The 21164-nt window shown below is 42.9% G+C and overlaps 1 protein-coding gene across 16 annotated transcripts in view; it reads left to right on the top strand.

The window, feature by feature from the left end:
• The window catches only part of CSGALNACT1 (chondroitin sulfate N-acetylgalactosaminyltransferase 1), a 342047-nt gene that overhangs the window by 147174 nt on the left and 173709 nt on the right, over positions 1–21164 (top strand). For 14 of the 16 annotated variants that reach the window (XR_016036499.1, XM_055416694.2, XM_055416690.2 and 11 more), the window contains one exon: positions 20480–20573. The gene's annotated coding sequence lies outside the window, so the exon portion shown is untranslated. Of the gene's footprint in view, positions 1–19434; positions 19795–19885; positions 20191–20479; positions 20574–21164 lie in introns of those variants that run through there. The other 2 variants (XM_055416689.2, XM_055416691.2) reach the window with 2 other exon arrangements.

Genomic DNA, 21164 nt, shown 5'->3' with positions numbered 1-21164 from the left:
TGTTATTTTGGTATATTTTTTCTAATTTTAAAAGTGTGTCACATGTATATTTTATTTAAATTGAGATCCCACTGCGTCTTTTACTTAGTACAGTACAATGAGTGTGTTGCCATTCATTAAGTTTTTAAAATCTGATTTTTTTGGGTTATACTTTATCCCATCATATGTATCCATGGCGTATTCACCATTTTCCAGTTGTCTTCTTAATAGCAGTTTCTAGATGTGTTTATTGTCTATACACGCAACGATAGAAATATTTACCAGTTTGATAAACTAAACTGCTTCTTAACAGTGGAATTTTTATTGTTAGTGAGGTTGAAAATTTTCACATAGTCTTTTTTTATTAAATGTTCTTTTGCTGCAGTTTCTGCTTTATTTGATATGAATATTGCTTTCTTTTCGTTTGTATTTTCTAGACATGCTTTGCTCTTTTTGTGTTTGATTTTGAGTCATTCGGTATTAGACCCAACTTATAAATAGCATATAATTGGATGATAAAATTCTTTTCCTTTTTTGGGGTCTGTTTAACCCATTCACATTTATTGTCATATTTCATAGATTTGATCCTTTGTTAAATAATTTGTTTTTAACATTTTATGCCTCTTGTTCCCTGTGCTTTTGTGATGTGGATTGTGTTTTTGTTTTCTTTCTAGTGATTTGAAAGGCACACATCCAGTTTTTATTCTGTTGTTACCAATTTTATAGCTTCAAAAAATAAAATGGACTTAAATTAGCTCAGAAAGTTCTTGTGAAAGAGGGTGTTGGAATGAAGTCATGAGCAATGGAGCATGATTGGAATAAGTGTCTAACCCTCCAAGAGACTGCTGTGACACGCTGTCTCATTTGACTTCAACTGTTGATACTTTTATGTAAGAAAAAAAATAGTGTTTTACAGTAAGGTCAGCATACTGTGATTTGACCCTTTGGTGACTTGAAGACTCATTTAAAATAAAGAAAAAAAAAAAGCTAAAACTTTGGTCTAGGCCCTTCCTCTGCTGTGCACCCTGCTTCCTTGCCACCGCTCCTTGCCCCCGTGTCAGGTGTGGCATGCCGCCGGCCAGGCCTGCGTGGGCAGTATGGCAGAAACAGCTCTGTGTTACCAGATGCTAGAGAAGCCTTCCTTCTGTCTTCAGTTTACACATCTGGAAGTTTAAGAAGTTGGGACACGTAAATCTCTCAGGTTGCTTCTACATTTCAAGCTTCTATGATTCAACCGAGTTTATTAAACAGCTGTTTGCATAGCTTTGGTGCCAGGGCCGAGGTAGGATGAGAAGCACAGTACCAATCTGTGTTTAAAGAGCAGAGAAGAGATTTCAAGTTGGTAAAGGATTCTATGTTTTGATGTGTGTGGTGGTTACATCATGTTCGAGTCTTCGATTTGCATCGACTGTACCTTTCAGATGAAGGCAACTTCATCACGTTACTTGTGAGTCTTATGCCTTGATAAACAGGATAAATAAACCAAAAAGAGAGAAGAAAAACAAGCAAGATGTTTAAAGGTTGTGGTTGAGACAGGATGGTGTGCGGAAAATTCACAGGAAGCAGATAATGAAGTTGAATCCTGTGGTCAGTTACTAGCCTCTGAATCTTGTGAGCATTATTTATGTTTTTGAGAGTCAGTTTCTTTAGTGCAAATGAAATTTCTAGGGTCTACATTATGAGGCAGTCAGGGGTGCTAAGTGAGTTATAGGGCACAGAAAACTCCTGGCGTGTGGTAGGTGATCAATACCTATTTTCAAGAAGAGGCAGTAAGAGTATTAAACAGACGTATGACAGATTCAAAGAGCTAAGAGACTTTACATCCATCTTTTGAAATCACCCCAAAGTAAATAAAACCCAGAAACCCTAGTGTTAAAGAGACTATGAAGGAAAAGCTAAACTCATATTTTTCTGGTGACGTTGCAAATTGGTAATACCTCTTGAAGAGAGCCCCTGGCAGCTTATAAGTCATCCAGCTGATTATGGTCTTTAAGCTGGTAATCCCACTTTTCAAATTACAGCCTGAGAAAATAGCTCCAAAGGATAAACAAAATTTATTTATTTAAAAATGCTTAACTGAATTGTAACAGTGGAAACAACTAGCTGAAAGATGGCTTAATGAAACCATTTCAGTGATACAGTGGAATATTTGTTCTTTTAAAATGACAGATACCAGGACTTAGTAGATATATGGAGAATTCAGGCAAAAAGTTAGAAAATGGTGTGCATATCCAAACACAACCACGTAAACCCTTGCCTGTGCAACGACAAAGGTTGGAAGTGAACTTTGTAAATCTTGAGTTTTGTGTGGGAAAGAGGGTATCTATATTTTTTCGTTAATTAATGTATTTTTGGCTGCGCTGGGCCTTTGTTGCTGCCTGGGGGCCTTCTCTAGTTGCAGCGAGTGGGGTCTACTCTCCAGTTGCAGTGAATGGGCTTCTCACTGCAGGAGCTTCTCTTGTTCCAGAGCTCAGGCCCTTGGGCGCATGGGCTCCAGCAGTTGTAGCGCGTGGGCTTAGTTCAGTTCAGTTCAGTCGCTCAGTGGTGTCCGACTCCTTGCTACCCCATGGACTGCAGCACGCCAGGCCTCCCTGTCCATCACCAACTCCAGGGCTTACTTACCCTGCCGTATGTAGAATCTTCTCAGACCGGGGATCAAACCCGTGTCCCCTGCACTGGCAGCTGGATTCTTAACCACTGGACCACCAGGGAAGTCCAAAGGTGATCTAGATTTTAATTTCTGGTTTATTGCAGGACAGTGATTGCTAAATGGGTCCATGAAAATATAAACTATATGTATCATAGATGAAGGACATCTATGAAGAGTGTATGAACCACAGAATAAAAACGTAGGGCAGAAATACAGGTGGGATCAGAGAAAAATGGTCATTGTGCTTCCTCTGATTTTTAAATTTGACTCACCAATGCATCATGACAGTAGTTATCACACTTGAGAAGTACTTTTCCCAGAAACAATGTTCAAGGAACCCTCAATACAGAGAAGAAAACTCAGGGAGAATTTGTTTTTAGGGATATCTGGTTTCTTGTCAGTTGCATTCTTTTTCCAGCTGCTTTTCCTTCTTTTCTTTTGTGACAAAGGAGACGGTTTTATAGATGCTGAAATGGTTTACAATTGCCTTATTTAGTTGCTCTTATTTTTTATGTCTCCCCAGAGGGTCACAAAAATCCTTCATTTAAAAAGGGAAAATGATGTGTTTTTAGTGCAAAGAGAGAATAGCCACTTTAGAGGACCAAGGAGAATGGAGATAAATGCAGTCTGGCCCCATGGCCACAACATGCCCAGTACTTTGGATCATCTCGGATGTTGGAAGCTTTACAGGGAGAATGGAATGAGCTCTGGGCAATGGGATGCCTCCTTTTCACCACCTGAAAGCCCAAACCAACTTTAAAAGAGCTGTATCTTTTATTTTTTAATTGAAATATAGTCAGTGTACAATATGATGTTGGTTTCACAATCACATAATGGTTTGACATTTGCATCCATTATGAAATGGTCACCATAGTAAGTTCAGGGACCATCTGTCCTCACATACAGTTATTACAGTGTTATGGACCATCTTCCATATGTGGTGTATTACATTGCTGTGACTTATTCATTATATAGCTAATATAACTGCAGGTTTGTACCACTTAATCCTCTTCGCCTATTTCACCCAATCCCCCACTTCCCTCCCTCTGGCAACCACCCGTTTGTTCTGTGTATCAAAGAGTCTGCTTTCATTTTATTTTGTTTGTTTATTTTGTTTTTTAGATTCCACATATAAGTGAAATCATGTAGTGTTTGTCTTTTTCTGACTTATTTTATTCAGCATAATACTCTGTAGAACCATCCATGTTGTTGCACATGGCAAGATTTCATTTTTTTGTGTGTGGTTGAGTAGTATTCTGTATTGTATATATACCACACCTTCTTGGGCTTCCCTGATAGCTCAGCTGGTAAAGAATCTGCCTGCAATGCAGGAGACCCTGGTTTGATTCCTGGGTTTGGAAGATCTTCTGGAGAAGGGATACGTTACCCACTCCAGTATTCTTGGGCTTCCCTGGTGGCTCAGCTGGTAAAAAAATCTGCCTGCAATGTGGGAGACCTGGGTTCGACCCCTGGGTTGGGAAGATCCCCTGGAGAAAGGAAAGGCTACCCACTCCAGTATTCTGGCCTGGAGAATTCCATGGAGTGTTCCATGGGGTCACAAAGAGACACAACTGAGTGATTTTCACTTTCACATCTGCTTTATCTATTCATCTACTAATGGACATGTAGGTTGCTTCCATGTCTTGGCTATTGTAAACAATACTGCAGTGAACATTCAGTTCAGTTCAGTTCAGTCGCTTAGTCGTGTCTGACTCTTTGTGACCCCATGAACCACAGCACGCCAGGCCTCCTTGTCCATCACCAACTCCCGGAGTTCACTCAAACTCATGTCCATCGAGTCGGTGATGCCATCCAGCCATCTCATTCTCTGCTGTCCCCTTCTCTTCCTACCCCCAATCCCTCCTAGCATCAGTCTTTTCCAGTGAGTCAACTCGTTGCATGAGGTGGCCAAAGTATTGGAGCTTCAGCTTTAGCATCAGTCCTTCCAATGAACACCCAGGATTGATCTCCTTTAGAATGGACTGGTTGGATCTCCTTGCAGTCCAACGGATTCTCAAGAGTCTTCTCCAGCACCACAGTTCAAAAGCATCAATTCTTCGGCGATCAGCTTTCTTCACAGTCCAACTCTCACATCCATACATGACCACGGGAAAAACCATAACCTTGACTAGATGGACCTTGGTTGGCAAAGTAATGTCTCTGCTTTTTAATATGCTATCTAGGTTGGTCATAACTTTCCTTCCAAGGAGTAAGCGTCTTTTAATTTCATGGCTGCACTCAGCATCCGCAGTGATTTTGGAGCCCCCAAAAATAAAGTGAACATAAAGGTGCATATATCCTGTGGAATTGCTGTTTTTATTTTCTTTGAGTAAAAAACCTACAGGTGAAATTGCTGGATTATATGGCAGTTCTGTTTTTATTTTTTCAAGGAATGTCCGTGCTGATTTCCACACTGGCTGTGTCAGCTACTTTCCCTTCAGCATTGTACAGTTCAGTTCAGTTCAGTTCAGTCACTCAGTCGTGTCCGATTCTTTGCAACCCCATGAATCGCAGCTCGCCAGGCCTCCCTGTCCGTCACCAACTCCCGGAGTTCACCCAACCTCATATTCATCGAGTCGGTGATGCCATCCAGCCATCTCATCCTCTGTCGTCCCCTTCTCCTCCTGCCCCCAATCCCTCCCAGCATCAGAGGCTTTTCCAGTGAGTCAACTCTTCGCATGAGGTGGCCAAGGTATTGGAGCTTCAGCTTTAGCATCAGTCCTTCCAATGAACACCCAGGATTGATCTCCTTTAGAAAGGACTGGTTGGATCTCCTTGCAGTCCAAGGGACTCTCAAGAGTCTTCTCCAGCACCACAGTTCAAAAGCATCAATTCTTCGGTGCTCAGCTTTCTTCACAGTCCAACTCTCACATTCATACATGATCACTGGAAAAACCATAGCCTTGACTAGACGGACCTTTGTTGGCAAAGTAATGTCTCTGCTTTTTAATATGCTGTCTAGGTTGGTCATAACTTTCCTTCCAAGGAGTAAGCGTCTTTTAATTTCATGGCTGCAATCAGCATCTGCAGTGATTTTGGAGCCCCCCAAAAGAAAGTCTGACACTGTTTCCCCTGTTTCCCCATGAGGAAACAGCATTGTACAAGGGTTCCCTTTTCTCCACATCTTGTTATTTCTGCTGTTTTTGATGACGGCCATTCTGACAGGCATGAGGCATTGTCTCACTGTGGTTTTGGTTTGCAGTTCCCTGATGATTAGTGATGCTGAGCATCCTTTCATGTGTCTTCTGGCCATCTGTGTATCTTCTTGGAAAATGGCTTTGCTCATATTTCAGTCGGGTTTGTTTGTTTTGATGTTGACTTGTATGAGAACTTCAGATATTTTGGATGTTAACTCCTTATCAGATTTATCCATTGCAAATATCTTCTCCCATTCAGTAGGCTGCCTTTTCATTTTATTGATTGCTTCCTTAACCGTGGAGGAATTTTTTAGTTTGCTATATTTCCATTTGTTTATTTTTACTTTTTTTTTTTTTTGCCTGAGAAGACATATCAAAAATATATTGCTAAGACTGATGTCAGAGATGATACTGCTCATGTTTTCTCCTAGGAGGTTGATGGTTTCATGTCCTGCATTTCAGTCTTTAATAATTTTGAATTTATTTTTGTACATTTTGCAAGAAACGAGTTCAGTTTGATTCTCTTGCATGTCACTGTCCTGTTTTCCTACTACCATTCAATGAGGACGCTGTCTTTTCTTCACTGTATTTTCTTCACCCCTTGGTCGTAGGCCAGTTGACCATATGAATATGGATATATGTCCGAACTCTTTTCTGTTCCTTTGAACTATGTGTCTGTTTTTGTGTCAGCTCCATACCATTTTTATTACTCTAACTTTGCAGTGTAGTCTGAAGTCAGTTCTGTGAAAAGTATTCTGTTTCTTTGAAAAATGCCATTGGAATTTTTTATAGAAATTGGGTTGAATCTGTAGATTGAGCAGTAGGGTCTTTTTCACAATATTCTTTCCATCCACGAGGATACGTATCTTTCCATCTGTTTGGGTCATCTTCAGTTTCTTTTGTCGGTGTCTTGCAGTTTTCTGAGTACAGCTGTTTCACCCCCTTGATTCGACTTATTCATAGGTATCTTATTCGTTTTGATGCAATTGTGAATTGGATTATTTTCTTTGTTTCTCTTTCTGATAGTTTGTTGATAGTTTGTTATAGAAATAGCAATGGGTTTCTGTATATTAATTTCATATCCTGCAACTGTACTGAACTCGTTTATTTAGTTCTAACTGCTTTTTGGTGGCATCTCTAGGATTTTCTATATATACTATTATGTCATCTGCAAACAGTGACAGTTTTACGTCTTTTCCAGTTTGGGTGCCTTTCTTTTTCTTTTCTGATTGCTATGGCTAGGATTTCCAATACTATGTTGAATAACAGTGGTGAGTGTCAGCATCCTTATCTTGCTCCTGATCTTAGAGAAAATGCTTTCAGTTTTCCGCCAATGCATATGATGCTAACTATGGGCTTATTGTGTATGATCTTTGTTATGTTGAGTTATGCTCCCTCTATGCCACTTTGTTGAGAGTTTTTATTGTAAATGGATGTTGAATTTTGCAAAAGTTGTTTCTTCATCTATTGAGATGATCATACAATTTTTATAATTTTTATTCTTCTATTTGCTGATGTAGTGTATCACATTGATTGCTTTGCAGATATTGAGCCATCTTATATCCTCAGGTAAATTCCACTTCATCATGGTGTGTGATCCTTTTAATGTATTGTTGAATTTGATTTCCTAATATTCTGTTGAGCATTTTTGCCTCTATGTTCATCAGTGATATTGGCCTGTAATTTTCTCTTTTGTTGTGGTATCTTTGTCTGGTTTTGTTATCAGGGTGAAGTGGGCCTGGTAGAATGAGTTTGAAAGTATTGCTTTCTGTTCAGGTTTTTGGAATAGTTTGAGAAGGATAGGTGTTTCGTAGAATTCATCTGTGAGGCTGTCTGGTCCTGAACTTTTGCTTATTGGGAGTTATTAAAATTACCAATTTAATTTTCTTGCTAGCAGTTGATCTGTTCATATTTTCTATTTCTTCCTGGTTCAGTCTCGGGAGATTTTGTCCGTTTCTTCTAGGTTGTCCATTTTATTGGTGTATAGTTGTTTGCAGTAGTCTCTTATGATTCTTTGTATATCTGTGGTGTTGGCTGTAACTTCTTTTTCATTTCTGTTTTTATTGATTTGGGCCCTCTCCCCTTTTTTTTTTCTTGATGAATCTGGCTAAAGGCTTATCAATCTGTTTATATTTTCAGAGAATCAGCTCTTACTTTCATGGATCTTTTCTATTGTTTTTGTTTTTTAGTCTCTATTTCATTTATTTCTGCTCTGATCTTTTTTTTTTTTCTCTCTCTCCTTCTACTAACTTTAAGTTTTGTTTTTTCTTCTTTTTCTAGTTTCTCTAGGTGTAGGTTTAGGTTGTTTATTGGGATTTTTTTCCCTGTTCCCTAAGGTAAGTTTTATCACTATCAACTTACCTTTCAGAACTGCTTTTGCTATATTCACTGATTTTGGATCATTGTGTCTTCATTTTCATTTGTCTAATTTTGATCTTTTCTGCTTCGAGAAGTTTAGCATTTCCTGCAAAGCCAATTTACTGGTGTTGAACTCTTCACTTTGTGTTTGTCCATAAAACTTTATTCCTTTCTCACACTTGACTGATAGGCTTGCCAGGTATGCCTGCTACATTGCTTCAGTCATGTCCAATTCTGTGTGACCCTGTAGACTGTAGCCCACCAGGCTCTTCTGTCCATGGATTCTCCAGGCAAGAATACGGAAGTGGGTTGCCATGCCCTCCTCCAGGGGATCTTCCCTACCCAGGGATCTAAGCCATGTCTGCTGCATTGGCAGGTGGGTTCATTACCATAGCACCACCTGGGAAGCCCCTTATCAGGTATAGTATTCTTTTTTCTTCTTATGTTTTGAATATATTGTGTCACTCCCTCTGAGCTGAAAAATTTCTGCTGGAAAGTCAGATGATAGTCTTAGGGGAGTTCCTTTCTATATACAAGTTGCTTTTCTCTTACTGCTTTTGGCATTTCCTCTTTAATTCTTGTTGGATTAATTACAGGATGTCTTTGTGTGGACCTCTTTGGGTTCATCTTGTTTGGGGCTCTCAGTGCTTCCTTCCTGGACTTGGATGTCTATTTCTTTTCCCAGGTTGGTGAATTTTTCAGCTATTATTTCTTCCAATAAATTCTCTGTCCCTTTCTCTCTCTTCTCCTTCTGGGACCCCTAAAATGTGATCATTAATGTGCTTGAGTTGCCTCAGAGGTCTTTTAAACTGTCCTCACATTTATGTAGATTAAAAAAAATTTTTTTTTCATTAAAGTACAGTTGGTTCCATCACTTCATGAGAAATAGATGGGATAACAGTGGAATCAGTGTCAGACTTTATTTTTTGGGGCTCCAAAATCACTGCGGATGCTGATTGCAGCCATGAAATTAAAAGACGCTTACTCCTTGGAAGGAAAGTTATGACCAACCTAGATAGTATATTCAAAAGCAGAGACATTACTTTGCCAACAAAGGTCCGTCTAGTCAAGGCTATGGTTTCTCCAGTGGTCATGTATGGATGTGAGAGTTGGACTGGGAAGAAAGCTGAGCACCGAAGAAGTGATGCTTTTGAACTGTGGTGTTGGAGAAGACTCTTGAGAGTCCCTTGGACTGCAAGGAGATCCAACCAGTCCATTCTAAAGGAGATCAATCCTGGGTGTTCATTGGAAGGACTGATGCTAAAGCTGAAACTCCAATACTTTGGCCACCTCATGCAACGAGCTGACTCACTGGAAAAGACTCTGATGCTGGGAGGGATTGGGGGCAGGAGGAGAAGGGGACGACAGAGAATGAGATGGCTGGATGGCATCACCGACTTGATGGACATGAGTTTGAGTGAACTCTGGGATTTGGTGATGGACAGGGAGGCCTGGCGTGCTGTGATTCATGGGGTCTCAAAGAGTCGGACACAACTGAGCGACTGAACTGAACTGAACTGAACTGACAGTTGATTTACAATGTTGTGTTATTTTGAGGTGTATCGTACAGTGATTCAGTTACAAATTCGCGTATATCTATTCTTTTATACAGGAAATGTTCGGGGAGGCCAGCAGGGCACACCCCTCAGGGCAGCATGCCCTGGAGTGCCGCTGTGCTCGCGCTGGGGGCTCTTCTGCTGGGATGAGGCTGACTTCTTGGGGTGTGGCTGGTGGTCAGGGCTGTCCTCGGTTGGCTGCCAGGTTCTCCCACATGCGCTCCCCTGGCCTCCAGAGCCAGACATTCTGGGGGGCTTGTCTTCCCACTGCAGGACCACTGGCATGAGGAATGCAATGTGAGGCTTGGAGCCCTCAATTTTGGGGGAGAGCCTCTGCAATTGTGGTTTTCCACCAGGTGTACAGGTCTTGACTATACCATGTCTCCAACCTCTGACCTATCTCCTTGAGGTTCTTTCGATGTATATTTAGTTGTGGGAAATCTTTCCTGTTGTTCTTTAGTTCATTCTCATAGATAGTTGCTCTGTAAATAGCTGTCATTTTGGTGTGTCTGCGGGAATAGATGAGCTCAGGATTTTCCTACCCTAGCGTCTCAGCCACACCTCCCAAATCAACGTTGTAGAGTTTTCAAAGTGAAGAAGATTGTTAGTGTGTATAGGAGAACATGGGGGACTCTGATTGGGGGACCCTTCTCCTTCTCCTTGGGCTTTCCCTTAGGGTGGTCCCTTGGGAACAGAATACCTTTGGGGAATAATGAAGGAATTTGCGAGGTGTGGGAGAGATCCAGGTATCTTAAGGGATGGAAGAAGCTTTGTATTGGAAATGGGTTCATGTCATGGAAAATTTTTTACTCACGTTACAAAATGCAAGGGGTATTACCCCAAAGAGAACTGGCAGAATCACCAAGCTGGAAGGAGTCTTAGGAATCAATTAGTCCAAACCCTTGATTTTACTGAAGAGGAAATAGACTCCAGGAAGAGAAATGGCTTGCCCAAGTGTATAATCATCATTGAGGACATGGCCAAACCCAAATCTGTTGATTTCTGGGCATGATTTCCCTTGCTCCCCACTGAAGTTCCCCTTCCTCCCACCACTGCTTCATTACTGACTTTTCTGAATAGCCTTCAGACTTAGAAATGTAGCTGTTTCACGTACAGAGTTTCTTTAAGCCTTCTTTACTCACATCAGAGGTGTGAGTCAGCAAATCGTGACCCACAGCATTGGTCTAGGATCCTGTGTGTCTAGCCAAGGGAGAGATTTAGTTTCAGAAGGTCAACCTGGGTTTATACCTAGCTCTACCTCTGGGCTGGTGAAGGATGTGAAGCAAGATACTTCTCTGCGCTTTGACATCCTCATCATGATAGGCGGTGCCTATGTCTTAGGTTCCTTAGGTGAGGAGCAAATGACTCAGTCCGTTAGACTGGGGCCTGGGCTGTAGTGTATGTGTGTTCAGTTGTGTCCAGCTCTTTGCAACCCCAGGGACTGTAGCCCGCCAGACTTATCTGTCCATGGAATTTTCCAGGCAAGAAATTCTGGAGTGCGCTGCCACTTCCTACTCCAGGGCACCTTCCTGACCCAGGGATCACACCGGTGATCCTGCATTGGAGGCGGGTTCTTTCCCTTTTGTGCTACCTGGGAAGCCCTGGTGGTAAGTGCTCAGTAAATGTTAGCGATTGTTACCGTAACTCTAAGGGTAGTTAGAACTATTTCTGTCAAAAATACTAAGGAAATAAAAAACTATAATTATAGGTTTATATATATAAATAGCAATTGGAAATCTTTCTTTTGGAGGCTTTTATGGGTTATAGTGTAGCATGTTGTTTTCTATAGCTTTTCATCCAACAACAATCTTAATTGCCTCAAAATATAACTATTCAGTCTTTAAAAAACTTTTCCCTATTTTTGTCTATTCAGTAATTGCTCTGCAATAAACTCACATATTTAAAGTATACATGGGCTTCCCTGGTGGTTCAGTAGCCCCAGCGCTGGGGACCCAGCTTCCATCCCTGGTTGGAGAACCAGATCTCATATTCTGCAACTAAGAGTTCTCATTGATGACTAAAAGATCTCACACGCTGCAACGGAGATCGAAGCTCAAAGGTCCCATGTGCAGCAACGAAGACCTGGTGCAGCCAAATAAATAAATATTTTAAAAAAGAGGCATTCCAACTTCAGAGATAATATTAAAAAATTAAGTATACAGCTTGATTAGTTTTTTAAAAAATTTATTTATTTATTTTAATTGGAGGCTAATTACAATATTGTAGTGGGTTTTGCCATCCATTGACACGAATCAGCCATGGGTGTACATGTGTCCCCCATCCTGAACCCCCCTCCCACCTCCCTCCCTGGATCCCTCAGGGTCACCGCAGTGCACCAGCCCTGAGCACCCTGTCTCATGCATCGAACCTGGACTGGCGATCTATTTCACATATGCTAATATACATGTTTCAATGCTATTAGTTTTAATATACACATGAAACCATCCCCCCCGTCAAGATAGTGATCATATATACATCACCAGGAGAGTTTTCATCTGCCCCTTAGTAATCCCACCATCCTGCTTCCCCTAGCGACCCTCTATGCCCACCTGCAGGCAAACTCTGACCTGCTCGAATTTTATATTATGGAATCATACAGTATATTTTCTATTTGTTTGGCTTCTTTCCCTCAGCATGATTATCATTCTGACTCATACGTGGACAATAGTTCATTTCTTTTTACTGCTGATTGCTCTTTACCCCTGTCTTGCTTAACTGGACATGGCATGGAATGAAAACATATTTTAATGATTTTAAAAATATTTGTTGGTTAAATATCTGTGTTTCTCATTCTTGCTTTTTAATCTGTTGTTATTTGGTATGTGTAGTAAGTAGTATGCAGAAATTGTAGATTTCTTGAGAGCAACACCCATTGTACCCTGTGTGCATATTTTAAAAAATTGGTGTCTATAAACAGTATTGTTATTTATTTGAACATTGAGATTACAAATTCCTCCTGTCTTGTTGACTCTCAGGTACAAAAAAAAGCATCCTTCCATTGGCCTGACCCAATAAATTGATTGAATAAATTCAGTTCTATAAATATTTACACATAGTTTTCATTTTCATGGTAAAATATTTCTTCTGTTGATGTTTAAGTCTTTTTTTTTTTAAAATGTGGACAGTATGTTCTCAATTTCCTTGCAGCTGGAGCATAACATGAAGTAAACTAAAAAAAAAAAATGGCTACAGCAAAAATAATATATTTACAAGCTAATAAGAGATCATTTGGGAGGCAAGTCCATTTTTCTAATGTTCTTTACCAACACCATAGTATCTTTCAACTGTTGACATTTCTGCATCTGGGAAGGGGCAAGATAAAAATGACCATTCAGAATATCTGTTCAAGTTTGGTGAAAGATTTAATTTCTTCATCTGTCACTGTGTCATGAGCCCTGTGAATACTATAGATCAACCCTCAGTGCCAGAAATGCTAGAGACTTGGCAGCAGCATGGGTAGAATTTAGCCGGAGGGAATTGTAAAGAAGCCAGAAAAAACAAACTTCACCCATTCTGCACCTCAGCCTTGTGTTCTGGGTGGTTGTCCTGGGAAACCTGGGACTGCAGTAATTTAAAAAACTGAGCCCATAAATGGAGATGTATATACTGACCTTAACGATGCTGCAAGGATTCTAGGAGCAAGATAGACTTTTACGGAACACAATAAGAAGTAATTCAGTTGCATTCTGTGCTGGAAGGTACCTTAGAGATGATCTGATCCAAACTTTCATTTTGTTGGTGACCAGCCCAAGGTCACACAGTAACTTGACGGCAGAACTGGGGCTAGACCAGGGATTTCTGAGCCATGCATGCATTTTCTACGTGTGCCCTCTCAGTGTGCTGTCCCTGTTGTGTTGGGGCTGGTGTGTTGGCGTGTTCGGTGCTGGAAGGTGGGATTTGCTCTCTCTGAGCTGCCCTGTGGAGGCGTCCGTGTTCCCAGGGGCACTGCATCTGAGCACTCTTCTTCCTGAGCATCGTGTCTTCATTGGGGGTGAGTTTATTCTGCTAAATGGAGAGCTGTGCTTCTGGCTGTATCAGTTCTGTGAGGTGTGACACTTGGTTAATGGACAAACCCATGCTTTTGATGGTCACATTACCCATTATCAACTAGTCTGGTAAAATCGTTATACTCAGGAGGCTGTAACTTTAAGTCTTGCAAGAGCTTCTGCTTTTTAAAGCTCCTTCCCTCATCTTCACATCCAAGTCCAGGTGCTGTCCTGCTCATCTTCCTTCATCTGTGCTGTTTCTTTCTCTCTGTGATGAATGTATCTCCCCCACCAATGGAATCCAGGGGGAAGGGAGGCAGCCGATAAAGACCACCCTCCTTCACTGAGAACTACTGGCCTGATCCAACCAGACCTGGAAATACAGACTAAGACATTATGGACTTGCCTAAGGTCTCACAGTAACACGTTTAAGATAACTTAGTCCTGGCTGCTATAACAAAACACCCAAACACACACTGGGAGGCCCATCAATAGCAGTCATTTGTTCTTCACAGTTCTGGAGGCTGGAAGTCCAAGATCACAGGGTGAGCATGGTCTGGTTCTGATGAGGGCCTTTTTCTGGGCTGTGGACTGCTAACTTCTCACTGTGGCCTCACAAAGTGGGGGGAAAAGAAAGCAAGCTAGCTTTCTTGTTATATCTCACAGGGCACTAATCCCACTCAAGAGAGTAGCACCCTCATGACCTAATTACCCCATCTCCAAATACCAATTATTGGGATTAGAATTTCAACACAGTCCATAACAGATGAAAACTGAATCTCTCACTCTGCCCAGGGTTGAGTGATACAGGTCTCCCTCACTGGCACCTGTGATGTCAGCACATGCCTGGTAGCTGCAGCAGCTCAGAAGGGCAGGGCTGGCCCAGAGGGGTTTCAGAGAGGGCGTGTACCTGCAGACTCTGCTGAGAAAGAGCTCTCTTTTATAAAGGAGCATCAGCCGTCTCATGTTCTGACCCTGGGTCAGGAAGATACTCTGGAGGAGGGCATGGCAGCCCACCCCAATATTCTTTTCTGGAGAATCCCACGGACAGAGGAGCCTGGTTGGCTGCAGTCCGTGGGGTCGCAAAGAATCAGACACGACTGAAGTAACTTAGCTCGCACATCAGCTGTCTGTCTGTATCCCAACTGACGAAGGAAAAAGATGTGTGATTGGTCTCACCATCAATGGCAAACAGCACTTTAGTCTCTTTTCTAGAGATTGGCGGTAACTCTGATTCCCTCCACTTCTAGCCTGTCTTTTCCGATGCTGTAATAGCATATTATCTGTGACTCTGTTTAGCATATGAATCATTTCATTCTCCCTTGTACTAGCAGTTTTCATGCTGACAGTATAGGAGATGGCTCACACAGAGCCCTCACCCTCACAGGGACCCCACAGCCTAAGGTGGGAGGCACTTAGTAAATGCTTGGAATTTAAGGAAATACACTTATACTTGATACCATTCAGTTCAGTTCAGTTCAGTCGCTCAGTCGTGTCCGACTCTCCGCGACCCCATGAATTACAGCACGCCATTAGACCCATACATTTTAAAAGAGACTTCAAATAGTTTAGCAACATAATCTTGCTCATCATCTTGGCAGTTCTGTTCATAGCATAGTAAGTAATGCTCAAAATTCTCCAAGTCAGGCTTCAACAGTATGTGAACTATGAACTTCCAGATGTTCAAGCTGGATTTAGAAAAGGCAGAGGAACCAGAGATCAAATTGCCAACATCTGTTGGATCATCGAAATAGCAAGAGAGTTCCAGGAAAGCATCTACTTCTGCTTTATTGACGGCTTCTGCTTTAAAGCCTTTGACTGTGTGGACCACAGCAAACTGGAAAATTCTTAGAGATGGGAATACCTGACCACCTGACCTGCCTCTTGAGAAATTTGTATGAAGGTCAGGAAGCAATAGTTAGAACTGGGCATGGAACAACAGACTGGTTCCAAATAGGGAAAGGCTGTATATTGTCACCCTGCTTATTTAACCTATATGCAGAGGACATCATGAGAAATGCTGGGCTGGATGAAGCACAAGCTGGAATCAAGATTGCTGGGAGAAATAGCAATAACCTCAGATATGCAGATGACACTACCCTTATGGCAGAAAGCAAAGAAGAACTAAAGAGCCTCTTGATGAAAGTGAAAGAGGAGAGTGAAAAAGTTGGCTTAAAGCTCAACTTTCAGAAAACTAAGATCGTGGCATCTGGTCCCATCACTTCATGGCAAATAGATGGGGAAACAGTGGTAACAGTGAGAGACCTTATTTTTTTGGGCTCCAAAATCACTGCAGATGCTGACTGCAGCCATGAAATTAAAAGACGCTTGCTCCTTGGAAGAAAAATTATGACCAACCTAGACAGCATGCTGAAAAGCAGAGACATTACTTTGTCAACAAAGGTCCGTCTAGTGAAGGCTATGGTTTTTCCAGTAGTCATGTATGGATGTGAGAGTTGGACTATAAAGAAAGCTGAGCGCCAAAGAATTGATGCTTTTGAACTGTGGTGTTGGAGAGGAGTCTTGAGAGTCCCTTGGACTGCAAGGAGATCCAACTAGTCCATCCTAAAGGAAATCAGTCCTGAAAATTCATTGGAAGGACTGATGCTGAAGCTGAAATTCCAGTACTTTGGCCACCTGCTGTGAAGAACTGACTCACTGGAAAAGACCCTGATGCTGGGAAAGACTGAAGGCGGGAGGAGAAGGGGACGACAGAGGATGACATGGATGACCTCACTGACTCAATGGACATGAGTTTGAGCAAGCTCCGGGAGTTGGTGATGGACAGGGAAGCCTGGCGTGCTGCAGTCCATGGGGTCGCAAAGAGACACGACTGAGCGATTCAACTGAACTGATCTGTGCTTATCACCGTTTATCAGAGTGATGAATTGAAGTGAGGAAGGTGAGGCTGGCCGCTTCACAGGCAGGATTAGGGATGAGAAAGGGGCCTCGTCTCACTCCCTGGTGGCTCAGCAGTAGAGAATCAGCCTGCCAATGCAGGAAGCCTGAGCTCGATTCCTGGCTTGGGAAGATCCCCTGGAGGAGAAAATGGCAACCCACTCCAGAATCCTTCCTGGAGAATCCCATGAACAGAGGAACCTGGTGGGCTACAGTCCATGGGGTCACAAAGAGTCAGACACGACTGAGCGTCTGAACAGCAACACAGCCTCATCTTATTCGGTCTGCATCTTCACACACAAGACCAGGAGGCAGAGACACTGTTGTTCGTTTCACAGAATAACAGAAGACAACATTTTTGGGGGAAGAACTCATGACTTTTAAAGTGTTTCCTAAAATGTACTGTTTGCAGTCAAATTATTTAATGTGGAAGGAATCTTGTCAAGAACATAGTAACATGCCATTTGTAACGTGTAGCATCCAAGGGCACTTTCTTTTCTGAAACATTCTTGAGAAGGATAATTTTAGAAGTTGGCTGCATACTTCCCGACCCCAAGTCTGCCCTGTCTCCCAGTGCAGTTACCCAGAGGACTCCGTTGATTAATACAAATGAAAACACTCCCATCAAGATTTTAAAACATGTGTATTATTATCCACACATGTGCACAAAAAAAATCCTACAGGACAGCTTGAGTTGGCCGATATGTTTCTAGTCTATCGTGCTTTGGTTTGTTACGTTAGCCACGCTTTTTTGTTTTGTCTTATTTTTCACATGTCAGGAATCAGTGTGTCTGATACTGATGTGGTTTAGGTGGATGAAAGATTTAGATTTACGTGTATGAATGTGAGGAAGCCTTGGAACTCAAGGTACCTGGATGATTACAGGCAGGCCATTGGACCAGCCGTGTCTTTGAAGTTCTTTGGAAGTCCTCGGAACTTTCACTTGCTCATTGTACGTTGAACAGCATGGCTTCCCAGATTGTTAAAATAGTATTGACCTCAGTATCCTCGTTTTCAACTGTTCTTTTCCATGGTTGATTTTTGGCGATCTCCTTTGGCATGATTAAAAGCTGACTTATTTATGGACTGCTGCTAACTGATGGATGTCAAACTCTGTTACTGTAGGGAGCAGGGGCAGACTTCCCAACCTTTCGAATCCCAACTGGGACATTTCCAAAACTGAGTGTGTGGTTTTCCCATGGAACTTCTCCCAGCCACTCTGATGCACATCCTGCCTTCTCCTGCTCACTTTTTACCAAAATCGGAACTTGAGAGGCCACGGAAGCCCCGCCATAATCCTTTCTCTCTGTGCCAAACAGAGGAGAGCACCAGGGCATCAGATGACTGGAGAGGAGCCCTCAGACCTAGACTCAGCCCGAGGGATGTCCTTGAGAACTATTTTCTGAATTCGACAAAGCAAGATGCTTGTCTCTGCTCTGTGGCTGCAGTTGCTTCCTGAATTTAGCTTTTATTTTTAGCACATTCTTATTGTTTCTCTCTTCGATACTCTGAAAGGCTTGTCCAAGAGCGGTTTGTCACTGTGATTTCTTGTGAAGAATGAGGGATTCAGGAGTCTGGGGAGGGTCTTCTGATGCCAGCCGCATGTCTGTCAGTTTACCACTGGTGGCAGCCACCCATCTGTTGGAGAACCACCCATGAGGACCACCATGTTGCATCCTTGAGGAAGTCGAGGCTTGCGTTTCTTTTTCTTTTTAGAGCTTTGGTTTTGAAGTCAGAAAAATCCTGGTTTTACCATATATCTGTCCAAGAGGCTTCTTAGCACCTTTGAGCCTCATTTTCCCCGTCTGTAGAATGGGGAGGTTATTGCAGACTCCCATGGCATCGCTGTGGGGATGGCAGGAGCTCACCCTGGGAGCAGCTCTTGCAGTGTGAGGCAGGTATGTGGCAGGCGAGTGGGTGACGACCCTTCCCATCCTGCAAACGGGAGAAGTCCAGCTGCACACACCCTGTCCTCTGTTTATCTGTGGCTCACCTCCGGTGATTTTCCACGATGGCACCTCCGCTCTCATCTTGATCTCTCGGGAGTCTTGGCAGTGGTTCTGCCTTCCTGTGTCTTTCCTTTTCTATTCCCAACGAGAGATGATACCTTCTTAGGGCACCTGATGTTTGGAACTGCAAGGAGACAATGTGCTTCCCGGAGCCGAGGATCCGAGCGTTCATGTGTGCTCTACTAGGAGGCAAGGAGAAGCAGGACTGTCCTGTAACTCCTAACCTGTAGTCTGGCGTTGCCAGGACAGGCACTCAGGGGCTGGACGGATGAATGGGGCCTCTGTGTATGGATGAAAAAACCCAGCGTTTCTCTTCCAGTTGCTGCAGTGAGAAGAACAAATTAGATTATTAATTTGATCATGTGGTAGCATGAGCCGACAGCCTATTTAGTTTCATTGTTAAAACAAGTGTGGTTTTGAATGATGTGGACTTTCCCTCTTAGATGGCAAAGAATATTCATTAGGGATATCCATGAAAACCATGCTGGTGATCCAGCCTCAAAGCTGCCCCTGCTGCATGCAGAAAAGGCAGAAAAGGACGTTTAAGTGGTTGAGAATGAGAATGGGAGACTAGAAGCCAAATTATAAACTCATTTCAACTCCTGGCCCGCAGGCCCTAGAGTGGCCTTATTTGTTGTCAAGGATAGAAAACAACTCGGATTCGGGTCCAAGTGATTATTCGACTTTGGCATTGCTGCGGGGCTGCCAACTGCAGTTCCATTTAGACACGGATTAATTAGCCAGGCAGGGACGGAAGTGGGCTGGGAGAGAAGCCGGGAGAGGCAGCGCTGCGGGGGGACTGGCCGGGCCGAGGTAGGGGGGGATGGCCCGGGATGGCCCACCGCTTCAACAGTTAAGCCACAGGAAAGCGGATGCAGATGGCCCCTTCCAGGGCGACACTCCTCACACCGGACTTACACAGCGTCCGTGCTGCAGAGAAAACTTTCAAACTTGGGCGCAGGGAGAAACAGCACGTGACAGCCCCCAGCTCTGGCCCCGGGAGGCCGACCCCGCGGACCGAGCGGCTGATCAATCTTGTCTTTGACCCCCTGCAACCACCCCGGACCTTGTTTTTTTAAAAAAGATGATTTTTATTATTCCTGCATGTGAAACGGGAACCATATTTTCGTGTGTGTGTGTGTGTGTGTGCGCGCGCTATGACCTGAATTACAAAGACAGAGCAGATGAAATCACAAACTCGGGGAGACACGACTGTTGAAGGTGGAATTATTCGCATCTGTTTAATCGCGGGGGCGAATCCTCCCCGGAGTGTCTCCCCGGTGCCGTGCTCGTACCTCTTTGCGTCCGCGTTGATCTCCGGGGACACGGGGGCGCTCGGTGGACCCCTGAGGCCGGGGGCGCAGGGCCGGACGGAGCGGGCGCAGGGGGCGTCCGGGGAGGAGGCGGGTCCCGCGGCGGTGCCGGGGGCGGCGGGGCGCGCCTCCCCGGGGGTCTGCTGTTTTGTAACGTTTCTTCCTTCCCTGCGACCGACCATTAGAAAAAAGTGGCGGCGCGGCGCGCGGTACCCGACCCCACCTGAACCGCGGCTTTGCTGCGGACGCAGAGCGCAGTCCCCGGCGCCTTCGGGAGCCAGCGGGCACCCTTCCTCCCTGCGAGGTTTGCTTTTTCTGGGTTCTTTTCCAAGACTGTGACTCTGCTTTGCTTTTACACACGTATCTACATGGCTCTCGGCATTTATTTTAAACCTTGATCTTTTTTTTTTATTTTAAACAAATGCGTTTGCATTTTACCTATTAAAATAGAAAGGGGAAAATACCATCCTCCTTTTTGGGGCAGGACTTTGGATAAATTGTATTTTAGATCCTAAGTGATTTAAAATTTTGTAGTATCATCTATATTTAAGATGTGGAAACTCCCAGAAGTGACTCCTATTTTTATTTTTTAGGTTCCTTTCCATTTCAAGGAGGAAAGTCAAGATATTTTTACTCAGTGGAAGAATGATGTAGTTTCATCCTAACCTTCTTTTCTTATGCTTCCAGGTAAGTGAGTCTGTTAATCATGAATTACTTAAGAAATGAATCGTTGTATGGTCTGAGTTTATTCAGTATTCTGGCTATGTTTGAAATGTGCTGAATTTCATTTTACTTCCAATAGTTCCATTAATAACAGATCATTATTTTAAGATATGAGTACTTTTTCAAGGTAGTATAATTACTTGGCTGCCTTGGAAAATTCTTTTATTCACTTGTGAAGCCTGTAATTGACATTTAACTCTGCCAGCTTCTTCAGAATTTATCTCTTCTCAGAATGGCAAATGCCAATGATGTAGTTAGAAGAACTACATAATTCTTTTTTTAAAAATTCACCTGAATAGGATCATTTGTTCTTCCTTTGGAAGTTGTGACGAAGTGTTAAGCTTTCTCAAATATTTAACCCATAATCAAAAGGGCATTGTAATTTTCACCATGATGCAAAATAATTATTTAAATAAAATAGGAAATTGAAGGATGATCTTACTTTCTGACTTACAGTATCTCAGGGGAATACTTTCTAGAACTCTTGGAGAATAGTACCCTGACAGACTGTATGGTTGGTTTCAGGTTTGGAGACACATGTCAGTCTCGTTGCTT

The sequence above is a fragment of the Moschus berezovskii genome, chromosome 26, assembly GCF_049115385.1.
Source record: "Moschus berezovskii isolate FMDL1 chromosome 26, NW_MosBer_1.0, whole genome shotgun sequence".
Classification (NCBI taxonomy): Eukaryota; Metazoa; Chordata; class Mammalia; order Artiodactyla; family Moschidae; genus Moschus; species Moschus berezovskii.
Note: the sequence above shows the minus strand (reverse complement) of the source record. Positions and strands in the feature narration are given on the sequence as shown.